Source organism: Mirounga leonina, unplaced genomic scaffold, assembly GCF_011800145.1.
Source record: "Mirounga leonina isolate KUSES-001 unplaced genomic scaffold, KU_Mleo_1.0 Mir_114, whole genome shotgun sequence".
Lineage (NCBI taxonomy): Eukaryota > Metazoa > Chordata > Mammalia > Carnivora > Phocidae > Mirounga > Mirounga leonina.
In genome coordinates, this window is record NW_023270265.1 from 5,812,141 (window position 1) to 5,830,474 (window position 18,334).

The following is an 18,334-nucleotide window of genomic DNA, read 5'->3' on the forward strand; positions in this document are numbered from 1 at the left end:
CCCCCCACCCCCCGCATTCCTTTCCTGCCTCCCTCCAAAAGCAAAATTTTCTCCAAGATTCTGCTTCTTTAAGGGGAAGAGTCATTTTTATTTAATGGAAACAAACTTTATATACATAGTGGTTAGAAACAAGGGGACCAGAATTTGCACTTCACTGTTGGATTTCCCTTTAAATAACTGTGCAACGTGGGAGCAAATCAGTTTCTCTGGCTGATCTCACTTTTCTCCTCAGGAAAACAAGGTGGGAAGAGTGTATTTAATCAGGGGTTATTAGCCTTGAGTTCATGAATAAGCTAGAGGGTGTCAGTGCAGCTTTTGAAATTATGTGAACATTTTTGTGGACATGCATGTATTTCTGGGATGGGGGGGTCCATAGCTTTGATTAAATTGTTTAAGGCCTCGGGGCGCCTGGGTGGCTCAGTCGTTAGGCGTCTGCTTTGGGCTCAGGTCATGATCCCAGGGTCCTGGGATCGAGTCCCGAGTCAGGCTCCCTGCTCAGCGGGAAGCCTGCTTCTCCCTCTCCCATTCCCCCTGTTTATGTTCCTGCTCTCCTATCTCTCTGTGTCAAATAAATAAATAAATAAAATCTTTAAAAAAAGAAATAAATAAAAATAAATTGTTTAAGGCTTCCATGACCAAAAATGGACTCCAAAATGACAGAACTAAATTCTTTTAAGAAGCCTCCCTGCTCAGATAGTCTGGACTTCTCTTAGCTGAGCAAGGTTCTAGGGGAGGGGAAGGCTGGCTACTGCGCAGTGCCAGGGTCTAGACAGGCTCCCTCTAGCTGTCCCTTCCCCCCTACCCCTGAGACATGGTTCCCCCTTCTGGCCACCACCTCCCCTGCAGCAACTGCAGAGGCCGAAATCATCCGCAAAGGCATCCATCCTTCAGGACACACCTGAAGGACAGGACCTCTGTTCTTACCTGGATTAACAAGAAATCTAGGGGATGGCAAGAAGGAGGAACATGGGAGGAGGAGAAGCTGGAGACTATTTGATTTATGGTTAGAACCAACTGTTGAGTCCTGATCCAAAGGGTGCCTGAGACAGCAGGGAGGCATAGTGTCCTAATGCCCCCTAAAAGGATGGTGGTAGCATGTGTGTTTTCTCTCTGGAAGCCTTCCAGGAATGCAATGAGGAAGCTCATTTGCTAAGAGCATTTTCTCCCAGTGATGGACACTACTTTCAGCAAACCCTTTATTGGAAACTATGGCATTTTATGCAAAACACAAATTCTGGAGAAAAAAGTTGACTTTATAAACATATTTAACTTTAACATTCCTTTCACCAGTGACCTTGTATTTCTGTAGCATTTTATACCCATCAGGACACCTTCCCACACACTATGTCCCTTGTGCCCTGTTCTGGGTTGAATTGTACCCCCCTAAAAGATATGTTCATGCCCTAACTCCCAGTACCAGTGAATGTAACCTTATTTGGAAATAAGGTCTTTGTGATGTAATCAAGTTAAAATAAGGTCAAACAGGATTCGGGTGGGCCCTAATCCAATGATTGGTGTTCTTATACGAGGGAAATTTGGACACAGACACACACATAGAGAATACTATGTATTGTCTCCCAGAAGACGGAAGCAGAGGTTGGAGTGATAGGTCTACCAGCCAAGGAACAGGCAACCAAGGATTACAGGCAACCACCAGAAGCTAGGAACGAAGCCTGGAATGGATTCTCCCTCAGAGCCCTCAGGGACACCGGCCCTGTGAAGCTTGACTTCAGACTTCTGGTCTCCAGAACTGTGAGCTACTAGATTTCTGCTGCACGGTTTATGGTCATTTGTATGGCAGCCCCAGAAAACACAGCCGCCTCACGATGGAGGAAGTTTGAAGGACAAAGCTGGGCATTCCCATTTTACAAATCACCCTAACACCTGACCACTACTGCCTGAGAATTTTTCTGTAGATGTACCCACTTTTCCTTCTTTCTTCTGATCTTAGAAACAGAGGGCCCCTCCTCCTTGAGAACAGGCCTTTCATGTTCTGGGTACAATCCCTGCACTCTCCACGCATGTGTGCACATGGTCTGGCCCCTGCACTGACCCCAGTCTCCCCATGCTCAGAGGCGCCCTTCCCTCTCTCATGTCCTCAGGAAGGAGCCACTGCCTGACAAGGGGACCTCCACAGGCTCATAGAACGCTCACTCCTTAGCTGGTGCTTTGCAATCCGCCTTCTGAGCACAGCTGCACACAGAAAAGTGCTCTCTCCGCAGGCCGTCACCTTTCACACCTCCTGCGGTGTCCACTCTGCTCTGCTTCACCTCACTCTGAGAACTCCTTGTTCTCCCTCAGACCCCTCCCACCCCCACTAGCTCCTTTCTCCCCATGGCTGACCCTTCATCCCTCTTGTCTCCCCAGCTCCTTCCCTCCTACAGGGCAGTCCCACTAGAGCTGAACAGAACTGCTCTCAGATCCCACCACAGACACTCAGTGGCTCTGTATGCCTGGGCTCCTGCTTAACTTTTCTGAGCCTCCGTTTCTGCATTTCTAAACTGGGAATAAACATCACCCTTTGGCAGAGTTAGGAGGGTTCAGAGCTAGGGCTGATACAAAGCCCTAGCACAATGCCTGGTATCTGGTGGGCATAGAACCCCCATAATGTAGCACTTGAACAGGCAACTTCTGCAGACAGAATGCCTGATTTAAATACTAGCTTTGCAACTTAGTAGCCATGTGATGTTGGGTAAAACTCCTGTGCCTCAGTCTCCTCATCTTTAATATAGGGATATAGTAGTTAGTGCTCAAAAGTACATACATATATATATATATATATATATATATATATATATATATATATATAAAGTAGTTAGTGCGCAATCAATGGTAGACGCCACTGTGCTTTTGGCTTCTACTCTTGTGGGTCTGAGAGGAAAGACTCTCCAAGGCACGTAGAGACAGGTTTTGAGCAGATGTTTCCAGATTCCTGAATGAAAGGCTGTGGCCTCCGGCTTAAAGACTTGCATTTGACTTGTATTCAGATGGCACGAGCAGGGGCCCCTTCTACCTTGTTCTCTGCCGTAGCCCCCTAGCACGGAGCCTGGCCTGTGTTAGCGGCTCAGGACATATTTTTAAATTAATCTGTGAGGGCACCTGGGTGGCTCAGTTGGTTGAGCAACTGCCTTCGGCTCAGGTCAAGCTCTCTATCATTCTCTCTCTCTCAATAAATAAATAAAAATCTTAAAAAAAAAAAAAGGGAAATATTTAAAAAATAATAATAATAAAATAAATTAATCTGTGAACATATGAATGAATAAACTCAAGAGTTTTTGCACCGTGGCTCCATTTCAAAAATAATTTCTGCCCCAAACAGAAAGATGGGAAGAATACCTCAGCTAGGAGCAGCCTCAGAAGCAAAGTGAGAGAGATCCCCCCGGAAGCGGGCAGCAGGTGCGGAGCTCAGTATAGATGCCCGAACTCCACCCACTTTGGGGCCACCGCCCCCCCTTCCCCACCGTGCTCAGCACCAGGAGCCGCACCCTCTCCTGCCTTGCCCTGCTCCACGCTGGACCCACCCGATCCTGCTGGGAAACGGATGCTCAAGCTAATGTAGTATTTGTTTTTTTTTTTTTTTTAAGATTTTTTATTTATTTATTTGAGAGAGAGAGAATGAGAGAGACAGAGAGCACATGAGAGGGGGGAGGGTCAGAGGCAGAAGGAGGCTCCCTGCCGAGCAGGGAGCCCGATGCGGGACTCGATCCAGGGACTCCAGGATCATGACCTGAGCCGAAGGCAGTCGTTTAACCAACTGAGCCACCCAGGCGCCCCAAATTGAACCCACTTTAAAGCAAACTAACTGAAGGGAAGCATCCTCTTTGTGAAAATTGCATGTCTGAAATTGGGGAGGGGGGAGCTCCCTTGTAGGTAAAGCATGTTTTTTACTCTACCAAAACCAACTTTCTAAGGATCTCAGCCTATTTTTGAGCCTTAGTTTTGTAAGATGACAAAGTTCATCCTAATGCTTTCTTTTTTTTTTTTTTTTAAGATTTTATTTATTTGCGAGAGAGAGAATGAGAGACAGAGAGCATGAGAGGGAGGAGGGTCAGAGGGAGAAGCAGACTCCCTGCCGAGCAGGGAGCCCGATGCGGGACTCGATCCCGGGACTCCAGGATCACGACCCGAGCCGAAGGCAGTCGCTTAACCAACTGAGCCACCCAGCCCCCCCATTCCCTTTACTTCTTAATAATACAGTGTGTATTTCTTTTTTTTTTTTAAAGATTTTATTTATTTATTTGAGAGAGAGAATGAGAGAGAGAGAGAGAGAGCACAAGAGGGGGGAGGGTCAGAGGGAGAAGCAGACTCCCCGCCGAGCAGGGAGCCCGATGCAGGACTCGATCCCGGGACTCCAGGATCACGACCCGAGCCGAAGGCAGTCGCTTAACCGACTGAGCCACCCAGGCGCCCCTAATGTAGTATTTGAAGGCAAGGCCCCCTCCAGGACTGCAAGCCCAGTCCTGCCTGGGAGTGTTAATCCTTTGATTCAGAGCCCATTCTTCACATTTCAGCTTCGATGTTATTTACTTTAAGAAGCCAGACATGCCTTTCCAACCTCCTCTCATAAGGGCAAAATGGCCCCACCTAAGATGTCCACATCCAGTCCCCAGAACCTGTGAATGTGAAGTGTGTTATGTTACAAGGCAAAAAGGGATGGTGCAGATGTGATTAAAGTTACAGACTTCAAGATGGGGACAGCTGCCTGGATTAGGCAGGGGGGCCCGGGCAAACCACAGGAGCCCTTAAAAGCAGAGAATTTTCTCAGGTTGGAGACAGTAAAGGGGGAAGTCGAGAGATTGCAACCATGAGAAGGAGTTGACTTGCCGTTGGGGGCTCTGAGACGTAGGGGCCCAGTGCAAAGACCCAAGAGAGGCTGTAGAAACAAGGGATGGTCTCCAGCTGACAGCCAGCAAGCAAACAGCCTCCCTATTAGAGCCCCGCCGGCTGATAGCTTGATGTTTAGGCTTGTGAGACTCTGAGTGTAGAAACCAGCTGAGCCAACTGGGACCTCAGACCTTCAGAGCTATGAGATAGTAAATGTGGGTTTTAAAGCCCTACATTTGAGGCAAGTTTGTTATGGCAGTCGTAGAAAACTGACAGTCCCCAAAGCCTCTGAGCTCTGCAGACACAGGAACAATATCTTCGTGTTCACTGCGAAACCCCCAGTACTTACCATGACGCCCGCAGTTTGGTAGGCACTCAAACAACAACAACAACAACAAAACAGCAACAACCCTGTTGTATGAGTGAATGGAAACCTACTCTTCCAGCAGGACTTGCTTTGGGGGTAATTATTTATGGCATCTTTTAAAAACAAAATCCAGTTCTCCACCAACGATCCGAGGGAAGGTTTTCGAATGAAGAAACTCAGAAACCAGGCTTTCTCTGCAGTCTGAGTGAGCTGGGGCCCCAGAGGCCTCTGACCCTGAATTTTATGTTCTAATAGATAAGCAACAGCTGTTCCCTGGAGGAAGAGATCCTGGTGCTCCGCTCCACGTGTGCAGCTCCTTTGGCAGGAAACAAGGCTGCACGCGAGAGAGCACGTGAGCGTGTGTGTACAACACGCGTGGGAGGGCATCGTGGGACTGTTTCTGTGTGAGCGGGGGTGTCTGTGAGTACACAGGGATGTGTGTGAGCAGAGAAGTAATCCTTTCTAGGATAGTCTCCCTGCCCCACCCTAGAAAGTGCGTGTGGCCCTATCCCTGAGGTGTGACATTTAAAAGGATTTCCTTGCAGGGGCACCTGGGTGGCTCAGTTGGTTAAGCGACTGCCTTCGGCTCAGGTCGTGATCCTGGAGTCCCGGGATCGAGTCCCACATCGGGCTCCCTGCTCAGCAGGGGGTCTGCTTCTCCCTCTGCCCTCTTCCCTCTCGTGCTCTCTCTCATTCTCTCTCTCTCAAATAAATAAATAAATAAATAAAAATTAAAAAAAAAAAAAGGATTTCCTTGCAGAGTTCTTGAAGTGAATGAATTCCCCCAGGATGCTGAAAATGGAATTCTATTTATGAAGACGCTATGTTTCACCCAACTTTTTAAGAATGCTGTGACAATGAAATGAACTATATACCTGTTCAGAAAAAATACTAGCTTAAGCTAGGCTCTTGGTAGCTTCTCGAATGATGAAGACATTTTTCCTCCAAACGGCTTTTGTTCTTAGTTCAGGAATAGCCCAGAGGCAAATTTCCTAAAATTTTAAAACAGGAAATCTGGGAGAGTCTCATTTAGTCATAAGTCTTGCCCAAGGTACTGGGACAGGGTGAGATCAGAGATTCAAAGCATCTGAGAACCTTAGAAAGAATTAATTAATGATTAACAATTAAATAAATAGTTAACAACTATTTATTGAGTGCTCACTGTGTGCCATGCCCTAGGCTAGGCCCTAGGGCTACCCGCCTCGTCTTGCAAACAAAGAGCCAAGAAGTTGCTTGCCCAAAACTACACGGTCAGAACTGGGGCAAGGATTCAAGTTCATCACCTACATTCATCGCTCTGTCTAGACTAGCCCGTGCCCTCCTTTGAGTCTTCAACTTCAGTTATTTTCGTCCCTCTGCGTATCCACACAAACTGTCTGCAGCCCCTGCAAGGCTTATGCCCCAGCTCCCATCCTTTATCCTTCCTGGGCATTTATCTCCCTCTCCTTCTGCCTGCCACTCCCCCTGCTTGTTCTCTCTCTCTCTCTCTCTCTCTCTCTCTGTGTCAAATAAATAATCTTCTTTTTTTTAAAAGATTTTATTTATTTGACAGAGAGAGACACAGCGAGAGAGGGAACACAAGCAGGGGGAGTGGGAGAGGGAACACAAGCAGGGGGAGTGGGAGAGGGAGAAGCAGGCTTCCCATGGAGCAGGGAGCCCGAAGTGAGGCTCGATCCCAGGACCCCGGGATCATGACCTGAGCCGAAGGCAGACGCTTAATGACTGAGCCACCCAGGCGCCCCAATAAATAAATAATCTTAAAAAAATATTAAACACTTCCAGAGGGTGTCCCTTCTACAGAAACCAGTTTCAAGCCACATTTGGAAAGGTTCTGATATCATGTGATCACATCTTCCTTTAGTTACTTCTCCCAAAGGGTTGTTAGTTTGACAACAATGATGCTGAACTTCAGGTATGAGCAATCGTCATGAAGCTTAGTGGGGCAAGACTGGTCAGCCTAATCTCCCATCTATGCTTTAAGAATTGCAGGATTCCCCTCTTCAGAACACTGCTACCTCCTCATTTCCTCAAGAGTCTTTGCTAGCTCCCCATTGCCTACAGGACCAAGTGCACCTCCTCAGCTGGATGTCTAAGGTTTGCCGGCTTCTAATGTCATCTATTATCCCCACCCCATCCCTACCCCCGAATGCTCCAGTGACTGACCCTCTCTAGCCCTCTCCTCCGATGCCTCCTCTTTACCTGTCCAAACCCCTCTCAACGTTTAGGACCAGGAAAGCCTCCTGCTGACTCCACCCTCCGCTCCCCAGAACTCCAGAGGTGCTTTGGCCTCAAACCACTTCCCCCCCTCCGTTGTCTTCACCCATTGTCTCGCATTGTTTACCGTGTCGCCGGGGTAGGTTCCAGCACCCAAACACACTGGGACAGGGACTTCGCAGTGTTACTTTTCTCACAGCCCTGCCAGGATGGCCCTATGATGGTAGAGGCCTGCAGCAGATGCTTCAGAAGTACCTGAGGATCCAAAAAACCAGGCAAAGGGGCAGAGGGAAGCTAGCACCTTTCCACCCTTCAGACCTCACTTTAAAGGTCATTTCTGCAGAAGCCCACCCAGATCCGCATCTCCCCCAAATTATCAAAATGGGCTTCGAGTCCCTTTGAGCAGTAATTTTCCTTCCTGGCATTTCTCACAGTTTACATCATCTCTTATGGGACACCAAGACTATAAGCTCCACTGAACACCTGTCCGGCTCACCTGTGTATCACCAGCATCTCGTCTGATGCCTGACGGAGGCTCAGAACTATGTGTTGTAAGAGCGAATTAGAGAAGGCCAGGAGATTACCTGCTTCTGGAGCCTGTGGTTGCGCTCAGGAACTCCCTGGGGCCACTTCATCTCTCTGGTCTAGACCAGAGACTCTAGTCTGGGAGCACCAGGGTCTCTAGGCTTATTACAGCCCCAGCCACAGGGCACACGATGACAGTCCCCCCTTCCTGAGGGCCAACTACACGCCCTGCACTAAAACGTCTCCCTGGCAGCCCCCAGTTACTACTCTCCACCACACACGGCTAGTATGCGCCACCATCAGCTCCATTCCACAGATGAGGTCCCCGAGGCTCAGCATTCCTACCTCTCCCAGCCCACTGGCTGTGTGTGTGTCTCTCATCTGGTAGGGAGAAGAATCCCTACCGGCCAAGAAGCTTCGGAAAATGCATCAGAACTACCCCTGCCTTCCAAGGAATGAAACCCTGTGGCCAGAGAACAAGCTAGAAAGCGACAGTTGTAAAACTGTGCAGACATATGTACATCAAGTGCAAACAGACCCATGGCCCTGGCGAACTCTTGGAGGTGGAAAGAATGAACCAAAGCCAGAAACCACCTGCTAGAGGGGACGGTGCAGCCTGGGAACTCTGGTTTGTGTAAAATCAGAAGCCCACCGGAGCCCCAACCCCGCCAGGGCATTCGAAATCCTTTCGCACATTCTCTCCCTTGTCTCTCCCCCACACCACGTGGTGGTCACCGTGCTTCTAGTCCACATGGAAGCTCAGAGAAGCAAGCCAACCTGCTCAGGATCGCAAAGATGGAAAACGACGGCACCAGGGGTAGAACTGACGGCCTTGGGAACAACTCCCCATGGGTGTCAGCAAGGCGGCTGTTGAAGCAAACCTCCCTGGTGGAGGAGAAACAGTGGCCGGGTGGAATGCGGGCCTCTCGTTTCCAGCCAGGAAGCATCCAGCTCTGCACAGCTTTACTGGGGTTGGTCCCTGGGGGAAAGCACCTCCGTGGGAGGACTCATGAGGCCGCACACTCAGGCGGCGGGCCACAGCAGAGGTAGCTGCGGGAGTGCAAGGCCATGAGGACCTCTAGGAGACTGCAGATCCAAGTGGACAATGGCCAGGCCATATATAAAAATAGAACTCTGACCCACCATCTGAAGCCAAGGTCGGAGAGCCAACCCACTGCCTCCAGCAACTGGTCCAGGGACCAAACAATAATGCCTGCAGCAATCGGCCCAGAAGAGCCAGGACTTCAGAACTGACAGCTTCCCGGATTTCTGCCTCCAACGTAGGACCCACCGGAGAAAGCCAAATCGGCTTCCCTCGCCAATCCCACAGGGTGCTCCGCTTCCAGCCTCCCCCTGCCAAGCCTCCAGTCTGGGTGCTCCTGGAGTCTTCCCCCTTTCCACTACGAAACTTAACCACTTCTCCGCACACCAGAAAGCAAGTGATGGGGGCTGACTCCCTTGCTAGAGCAAATGGAGAGTAGATGGCCTCTGCTTATTCTCCTGTGAGCGGTCTCCATTTATTTCCACCTCTCTTAATTGCCTCATTGCTTTGTGACTCTGTTGTCATACCAGTGAAACAGGATAATAATTCTGGGCACAAATCTCTGGGGAAGAAACGGCCTTGGATTGAGGGAGAGCCTCCTGATATGCCCCCATTCCCTGAGTCCCCTCTGATCTCCACTCGGGGACCATATAACCCAGTACCCTCTTGTTTTGAGCACGCCTGGGTATATCCACATGTCCAGGGCCCTCATTTTTCTCAGAGAAGGACCCTGAAGCCCACGCAGAAGTGTCTACTTACCCCAGGTCCTCTCCTCCAGAGACTTCTGAAAGCAAACACGTGAGCCTTTTCCGGAACTCCATGCATGTCACCTTTACCTACGGGTGAAAGTAAAGTGGGCTAAAGAGAGCAAAAGTGCACCCAACAGTGAGTTATCAGGAGCCCAGAAGCTTCCCAAGCAGGGAAGGCTCATACGGCCTGTACATGGAGGGATTTTTCCTTCTTGGTTTCGGAGTGCCCCACCCAGCCTCTCCCAGCCTCCTTTATTCAAGCAACTCACTCTGGTGTCCCTTCCCTTTCCAGGGGTCAGCTCTACCCCCGGCTGGCCCCAGCTTGGCACAAGACAAAAGCAACAGGGCATGATCTCGGCGCATGAACTACTTTCACAGCTTCTCATGTATTAGCTCTCTCGGTCCTCAGAGCAGCCCGCTGAGTATGCGCCATTCTCAGCACACCCACTTCACAAATGGAGAAACTGAGTCACAAGGAGGTCGAGTGAGGTGTCCAAGGTCACACAATTAGCAAGTAGAAGAGGTGCCAAGAGGACAGACGTGAATAAGGCCTTCTCCACCTGAGGTCTAGCACCTTTCTGGGAATGAAGAGGCCACTCTGTTAATCCCCAGCCAGTCCCTCAGGGCCTCCCAAAGGGTGAAATGCCTTACATTCAGAAGGGAGCAGAATATATGTGTCGCTAGACAACACGTGCGATCACAGAGGAGAGAGTCTGACATGCAGATTCTGGGGCCCCAGCTCAGACCTGCGAGGCCAGGCCCTCCAGGGCAGCAGCCTGAGAACCTGAGCTGTTAACCAGTGCCCCAGGTGAGTCTGGGAAACCAGGACGCCCACACCGGGACTCTGAATGCAGCTTGCGCGCTGAGCTTGGAGAGCTTCCCAGCACACCAGCCCCAACAACACTCCGAGAGCCTCCACTGCTGTGCTAGGAGGGGCAGGATACACCTGGGATACAGAGCTGCAGGAAGGCCCATCCGGGCTCTCAGGTACATCACTGCCTTCAGCTCAAATGTTGCCCCCTCTATTAGAACCCAGGCCCCGAAGGCACGGGGCCAAATGAGGCCACATTTTAGAGACTCATGCGCGTCCCCGACTAGACTCTGAGCTGCAGGAGGAGAGGCCAGGTTTGTTCATCTGTACTGGTGAACTCCCCCCTGTCGCCCCCTCCCTCCTGCTGACACTTTGGGGACTTTCAGTAATTGTCAGCTGAATGAATAAATTAATGACAGAGGGAGACAGATGTGTTAACAGCTCAGAGCAATTCAAGCAGAATGGAGTAAGTGCTAAATGGTGGTGGAATGAGTCATTATTGCTGACGGGGAAGGAAGAGGAGAAAGGCATTCATCCTCTCTCCTCTGCACTGTCAAAACAGAGCCTTAACTCTTCCTCCCTCCCTGTCTCTCTCACGTTCAGAAAAGAGCAGAAAATGCACGTGGATAGTTGAGAGTATAATGCCAGAGCACACACCCACAGAGTCACACCCTCTCCCGCCGCCCAGGGTAAGAAATAGCATTTAGCCAGACCTCCAAGGCCTCCTGTGCTCTCTCCACGGACAGACCATCACCCCCCTCTGCCCCTCCAATCTCCATCCTGAACCCGGTGTGAACCATTTTTGGCTTTTCTCTATAGTTTGGCCATGAATATATGTATGTATATGTATATATATATATCACTAAACAACACTGTCTAGAGTGGCCTGGTTTTGGATTTTCTAGGATTGCGCATTTTCTTCTGTGCCTCACGACCTTTCTGCAACATGATTTATTTAGAGTTTTGCCCAACGTGATTTATTTAGAGTTTTGCCCACGCTGATGCTTGCGGTGGTAGTCCATTCCTTCTCCTGGTGGCGTGGTCAATTCTATTGTGTCAACACAGCCCAATTTACGGAGCCATTCTCCTGTTGATGGTCATTTGGGTCGTGTCCAGTCTTTGGTGATTACTCACAGTGCTGCTGTATGTGACTCCTGACTGATGCACGTGTGCACAAATCTCTCTCAAGTATTTAAAGGGAATTGCTGAGGGGCGTCTGGGTGGCTCCGTCGGTTAAGCGGCTGCCTTCGGCTTGGGTCATGCTGGGATCGAGCCCCGCATCGGGCTCTCTGTTCGGCGGGGAGCCTGCTTCTCCCTCTCCCTCTGCCTGCTGCTTCCCCTGCTTATGCTCTCTCACTCTCTGTCAAATAAATAAATAAAATCTTTAAAAAAAAAAAACTTAAAAAAAAAATAAAGGGAATTGCTGGGTCATGGTATGCAATTGTTAATGTTAGCAGGTAAATGCCTAACTGTTTCCTGAAATGATTCACCTGCTTCCAGGTATTCTCATCTGGAGTTCATCTCACTCGGTGGCACCAGGGTGGTTTCTCTAACACCAATTGAATTCACTTTCTTCAGGCTGAGAGTTTGAGGGAAATTAAAATCGTTCAGAAAGGCCACCAAAGGGAGTTAAATCCAGAGTTTATTGGCTACTGTGACGGTTACGATTGTTTTACTGTGAGCAACAAGACCTCCCAAATAATAGCAGATTAGACTAGAAGTATATTCTTCTCCCACATAAATGAAGACCACAGGTCAGCTATCTAGGTTGGTATAATGCTCCATGGTTTCTTCTATCTTATTCCACTTTCTGCACATGACTTGAGCTGCTTAAACTTCCAAGAGGCTGCTTGAGCTCCAGCGATCCCACTATACTCCAGCCAACAAGGATGAAAGAAAAAGAAAGTTTCCCTTTTTCTTTGAATACACTTTCAGGAAGTTACACAAGACACTTTCTCTTATATCCCAGTGGCTAACTGCAAGTGATGCTAAGAAATGTAGTCTTTATTCTTGTGCCCATATGCCAACGATAAGAAAAAAGAAAGACTGGATTTGTAGGACAATGAACAATCCCTGCCATAGATGTCCTTGCTCAGAAGAGCACGTCCAAACAGTTCTGCCTAATGCCCTCACCATGCAAACATACACACACGACATATCTCAGAACACAAAATGTTGGAGAGAAAAACAGTTACCAAGGCCACATCCTGAAATGTTGCAAACTGTACTATCTGCTCACTTAGGAATCTGTGGTGCCCACATGGCCAGTTTTAAAGTAAGTTTTCTTCCCCAGTGATAGTTGTGTCATCCTCCTCTCTGGGTCCTCCACCTCTGTTTTTTTGACGCTTACAGCTTTTCTCCTGGGCCTCTCCTAAGGACTGGCTCTGAAAGCCCCTCTGATACATAAACATGGCACCGAAACCCAGGTGGGATGGCCTAGAAGCCCACACACCCAACCCAGCTAAATATAAGGTCAATAGATAAACTTAACTGCAAGCAAATCCAGTTCTAACATTCCAGATAGTCTCAGCCTCAAAAACCTTCCAAGGCTCCTAACTGCTGGGAAGATATGACTAAAGTCTTGGCTGTTTGAGGCCCTTTCTAACCTGACCCTGACCTACCATTTTAGCTTTCACTTCAACCATTGCCAACATGGATCAAAATATAATGAGAATAATGATGATGGTAATTCGTAACAATAATGATACTGGAAGATATCTTTAAATGATTGTGTATTTTGTGCCAGTTCTTGTGTTAGACTAATAGCTATACATTCTGTTATTTAATCCTCATGGCTCCCCTACAATGGTGGCATTTTTGCCATTTTATGGATCAGGAAACTGAGGCTCAAAGGAGTCATAGAATTTTCCCAGAGTCCTCAATCTGGTGTGATAATCAGAATCCTCTGGTCTGGTCAGACCTTAATCACCTTCAAAAGTGCAGCTCAAATGTCCTTTCCTCCGTAACCCACCCCCATCTCCACCCCTAAGCAAAATGAAATGCTTCCTCCTCTGTGCTTCCCTGTACTATGTGCATTCTTGTGTGTAGCACTTTCCAACAAATAGTCAACAAATTGTCCCTGGTACCTATTAGGTTGGGTGACTATGTTCCCGTCTCTCTGCCCAGCTGTATCTGGGTATGTTGGTGGAAGGAAGTGTGTCTCTTTAAAAAAAAAAATTATGATTTAATTGTGCAAAAGAGTCATAACATAAAACTTACCATCTTAACCATTTTCAAGTGTACAGTTTATTTTGTTTATTTTTTTAAAAGATTTTATTTATTTATTTGTCAGAGAAGGGGGGCGGGGAGAGAGAGAGAGAGCACAAGCAGGGGGAAGAGCAAGCAGAGGGAGAAGCAGGCTCTAGCCTGACACGGGACTCCATCCCAGGACTCTGACGTCATGACCTGAGCCGAAATCAAAGTCAGACACTTAACAGACTGAGCCACCCAGATGTCCCCCCCGCCTTTTTAAAAGATTTTATCAAGTGTACAGTTTAGTAGTGTTAAATATATGTACATCCTTCTGCAACCAATCTCCAGAACTCTTTTTATCTTGAAAAACTGAAACTCTGTATCCATTAAAGGACAACACCCTCCTCCCCCTCCCCCCAGCCCCTGACAACCACCATTCTGCCCTCCGTTTCTATGAATTTCGCTACTCTAGGGACCTCAGATAACTGGAATCATACAATATTTGTCTCTTTATAATTTGCTTATTTTACTTAGCATAGTGTCCTTAAGGTTCATCTATGTTGTGTCATGTGCTGAATTTCCTCCCTTGTTAAGGCTGAGCTCCCAGTCTATGTACATTTCACATTCTGTTTATCCATTCATCCATCAATAGACACGTGGGTGGGTTCCAGCTTTTGGCTGTTACCAGTAATGCTGCTGTGAACAAGGGTGTGCAAGTATTTCTTCGAGACCCTGCTTTCACTTCTTTTAGGTCTACACTCAGAAATTGCTGGATCAGAGGTCCCTGGGTGGCTCAGTCGGTTAAGCGTCTGACTCTTGATTTTGGCTCAGGTCATGATCTCAGGGTCATGGGATTGAGCCCCGGGTCAGCTAGGCGTGGAGCCTGCTTAAGATTCTCTCTCGCACCTTCTCCCTCTGCCCCTCCATTCGCGCTCTCTCTCCCCGCCAACAAAAAAAAAAAAAAAAAAGAAAAGAAAAAAAAAATTGCTGGATCACATCTTTGCCAACACTTGTTTTTAATAGAAGCCATCCTAATGGGTGTGAGGTGGTTTACTTTATAGAATTCTTGCTAAATGAGCCCAGACCCTGGCATATCAGAGTATTTATGGAGTGAATGATTCAACCACAAATGGATGAGGTAGTTTTGTTTCCCAGGGTTTGTTTGATGAAGAAATAGTATCCGATAGTCTGGTGTCTCTTCTGAGCTCAAGAATTTGAATTTGGATTGTTTGGCAGTAAGACTGCACATTCTCCATACAGTGGTGGCTTTGCCCTGAGCCCCGAGAGGTTGGCTTCTGCCTGCCAGGCCCAAGGCCCACCCTCAGTCCTCTCGGTGAGCAGCTCCTGGAGGTGGGGGGGAGAGGCAGTTTCTCCTCAGAGTCACTTTCCCAACCTGGCTCCACTCTGCACAAGGCAAACAAATCCAGGAGAAAAGAAACCATCGGCCGTGCAAAAGTCTAAGGACCCCCAGCCCACCAGGGATTCTCTGGGGGCCCGGGGAAGGGCAAGGGCAGGAGCCCAGCCCCCCACCCCCACCCCAGGGCTCAGGGGGGCAGAGAGGAGTCACATTTCAGGGACACTCCCAAGCTGACTTGAAAGCCCAAACCAGCAGCCGCCCCTGCTCTTGAGAACTCCTCTGGGTGCCTGTAGGCTTATGCTGGACTGAGTCACTTCCTCACCTTAATTCCCCCTAATACCTTCCCTTTCTCTGCAGCTTTACTCCCGGCACCACCGTCTGAGCGTGGGATGTCTGGGGAAGCTGTGCAGGTGGGTCTGCTGAGCGGTCTGCCCACATACTGCAGACAGGACCATGACTGGAGTCAGAGGATGTGGGGGGTGGGGGTGGGAAGGCACAAGTGAAGCCAGGTTTGTCTGCTGGCTCTGAAGCGCATCCTATCTCCGTAGCCAGCTTGATCTCTGCAAGCCTGAGCACAGGTCAACACCTCCAGGCAGGAGTCTTGAGGGGCAGGAACAGGGGCTAGAGGATGGAGCAGAAGATGGAGGGGAGCAGAGGAAAGGGTGGGGAGCCATGGCTGCTCTGCGTTCCATCCAGTGCCACGTCGTCTGGAGAACAGGGCCACATCCTGAAGGTCAGGTTCAAAGGTTACTTTATTTGTGCCAGTTTCCTGGATGAGTCTAAGGAGGTCTCACTATCATCCTGCGCCTGTTTCTGGAAGTACCATTGTTCCTTTTATACCCGTAGGTACTCTTTCCTTCCCTGTCTGCAACTAAAGTTTTCTTTTAGGATCCTGGAGTTCTTCATTTGTATCTTAGCATTGCTTCCTGTGTCCGCCTGCCTCCGCTTGTATGTTCTAAGATAGAAATCAGGGCAAAGTTTTGATTCCTAGTAAAGTTATTCATCCACATAGCTCAAAGAATCAAATAGCGGTGCAAGACTTATGAAAAAGAGGCTTCTCCCTCATCAGGGATGTCCACCTTCAATTGTTACGGCTCATTCTCACCCCAACAACCCACTAAGTCCCCATCCTTCCAACATCGCCATATAGTAATTTGGTTAGAGCAGCAATGTGTTCTGGGAGCATGGCCACCAGGTAAACATGATTCCCCTTGGGTTCTACTCTAAGCTATGGATGGACTGTGAGGAATTCCCTTTTCATGCACAAGGTTTTTAGTTCCCCCAGAGTGACTGATTATCCCCCCTCCTCCATTTGCTTCGTTTTCTTTGTACTCCATGCCAAACTCTCTCAGTTGTTGAAATCTCCCCTCACTACACTCAGATGATATTCTACCAATTTAATTTCCTTAATGAACCCTCTCTTGGGGTTTTGTGACCTCGTCTGACTGGGACTGCTTGTCTTCTGGGCCCATTACGTTGCTCTCCTCCTGTAGTCAGTCTGCCTTCAGGGGTATCCTACGGGATTCTCTACACTTCAGCCTGGGTCAGATTCCTGCTTCCTGTGCTCTCTCCTTTCTCCTTCTTCTCTCTCTCTTTTTTTTTGTTTTTAAAAGCAATATCTAGGCCCAATGTGGGGCTTGAACTTACGACCCTGAGATCAAGAGTCACACATGCTCCACCGACTGAGTCAGCCAGGTGCCCATCCCCCTGCTGTCTGTCTTTTGCTTGGTTTACTGCCTTATTCTGGTGACACATCCTCCAGCAGCCGCCTAAGTCCATGAAAACAACTTTTTTTTGTCTTAAATGACTAAAAATGTCTTTTTCTACTTTCAAACCTGATTGATAATTTGGATGGATATAAAAATTTTAAGTTGGGGTTAACTTACCTTTAGAATTTTGAAAACATTGTGTGTCTTCTAACTTCCAATGTTTCTTTTGAGACATTCAGGCCATTCTTTTTTTTTTTTTTTTAAAGATTTTACTCATTTGTCAGAGAGAGACACAGCGAGAGAGGGAACACAAGCAGGGGGAGTGGGAGAGGGAGAAGCAGGCTTCCCGTGGAGCAGGGAGCCCGATGCGGGGCCCAATCCCAGGACCCCGGGATCATGACCTGAGCCAAAGGCAGACGCCTAACGACTGAGCCACCCAGGCGCCCCCCATTATTTCTTTTTTTTAAGATTTTATTTATTTCTGTGACAGAGAGAGAAAGAGAGAGAGCACAAGCAGTGTGAGGGGCAGGCAGAGGGAGAGGGAGAAGCAGACTCCCCACTGAGCAGGGAGCCCGATGATGTGATGCGGGGCTTGATCCTAGGTCTCTGGGATCATGACCTGAGCCGAAAGCAGTCGCTTAACCAACTGAGCCACCCAGGCGCCCTCAAGCCATTATTTCTGATCTGTTCCCCCATCCCTTTGAAAATTTGCAGAACCTTCTTTTTGTCTTCTGTGTTCTGAATTATGATTTTTCGTGATGTGAGTCTGTTATCATCCATTGTGTCAGGTATTCAGTGGGCTTATTTATTTATTTATTTATTTAAAGATTTTATTTTTAAATAATCTCTACACCCAATGTGGGGTTTGAACACACAACCCAAGATCAAAAGTTGCATGCTTCACCAACTGAGCCATCCAGGAACCCCTCCGTGGGCCCTTTTAATCTGGATGTGCATGTCCTTCATGTTTGGGAAAAATTCCTTCAAGCATTTTTTTGATCACTCCCTCCACTTCATTTTCTCTGTTTTGCTTTTCTGGAAGTCCTGTTGTTCAGAGGGGGAGGGGCCTCCTGGATTAGCCCTCTAATTTTCTTGTCTATTCCCTTCAATTTCCCCTGTCTGTGGTTTTGTACTACTTTTGGGGGAGATTTCCTCACCTTTATCTTCCAATCCTTCTATTGAGTTTTTTATTTCTGGTATATAAAAAAGTTTTTTACAAGAAAAATGACTGCTTTAATATATTAGGAAAAATTTTACATAAACTCTGATCCATCCCTGCTCTAACTGGTAAGAAATGCAGGATTTATTGCAAGGCATGATATTTTTAATTTGAAGAGTTCCTTTTTGGGGGCGCCTGGGTGGCTCAGTTGGTTAAGCATCAGAGTCTTGATTCTGGCTCAGGTCATGATCTCAGATCCTGAGATTGAGCCCCATGTAAGACTCTGCACTGGGCACGGAGCCTGTTTAGGATTCTCAATACCCCTCCCCCTCTGCCCCCTCTCCCCACTTGTGCACACATGCTCTCTTTCTCTTTAAGAAAAATA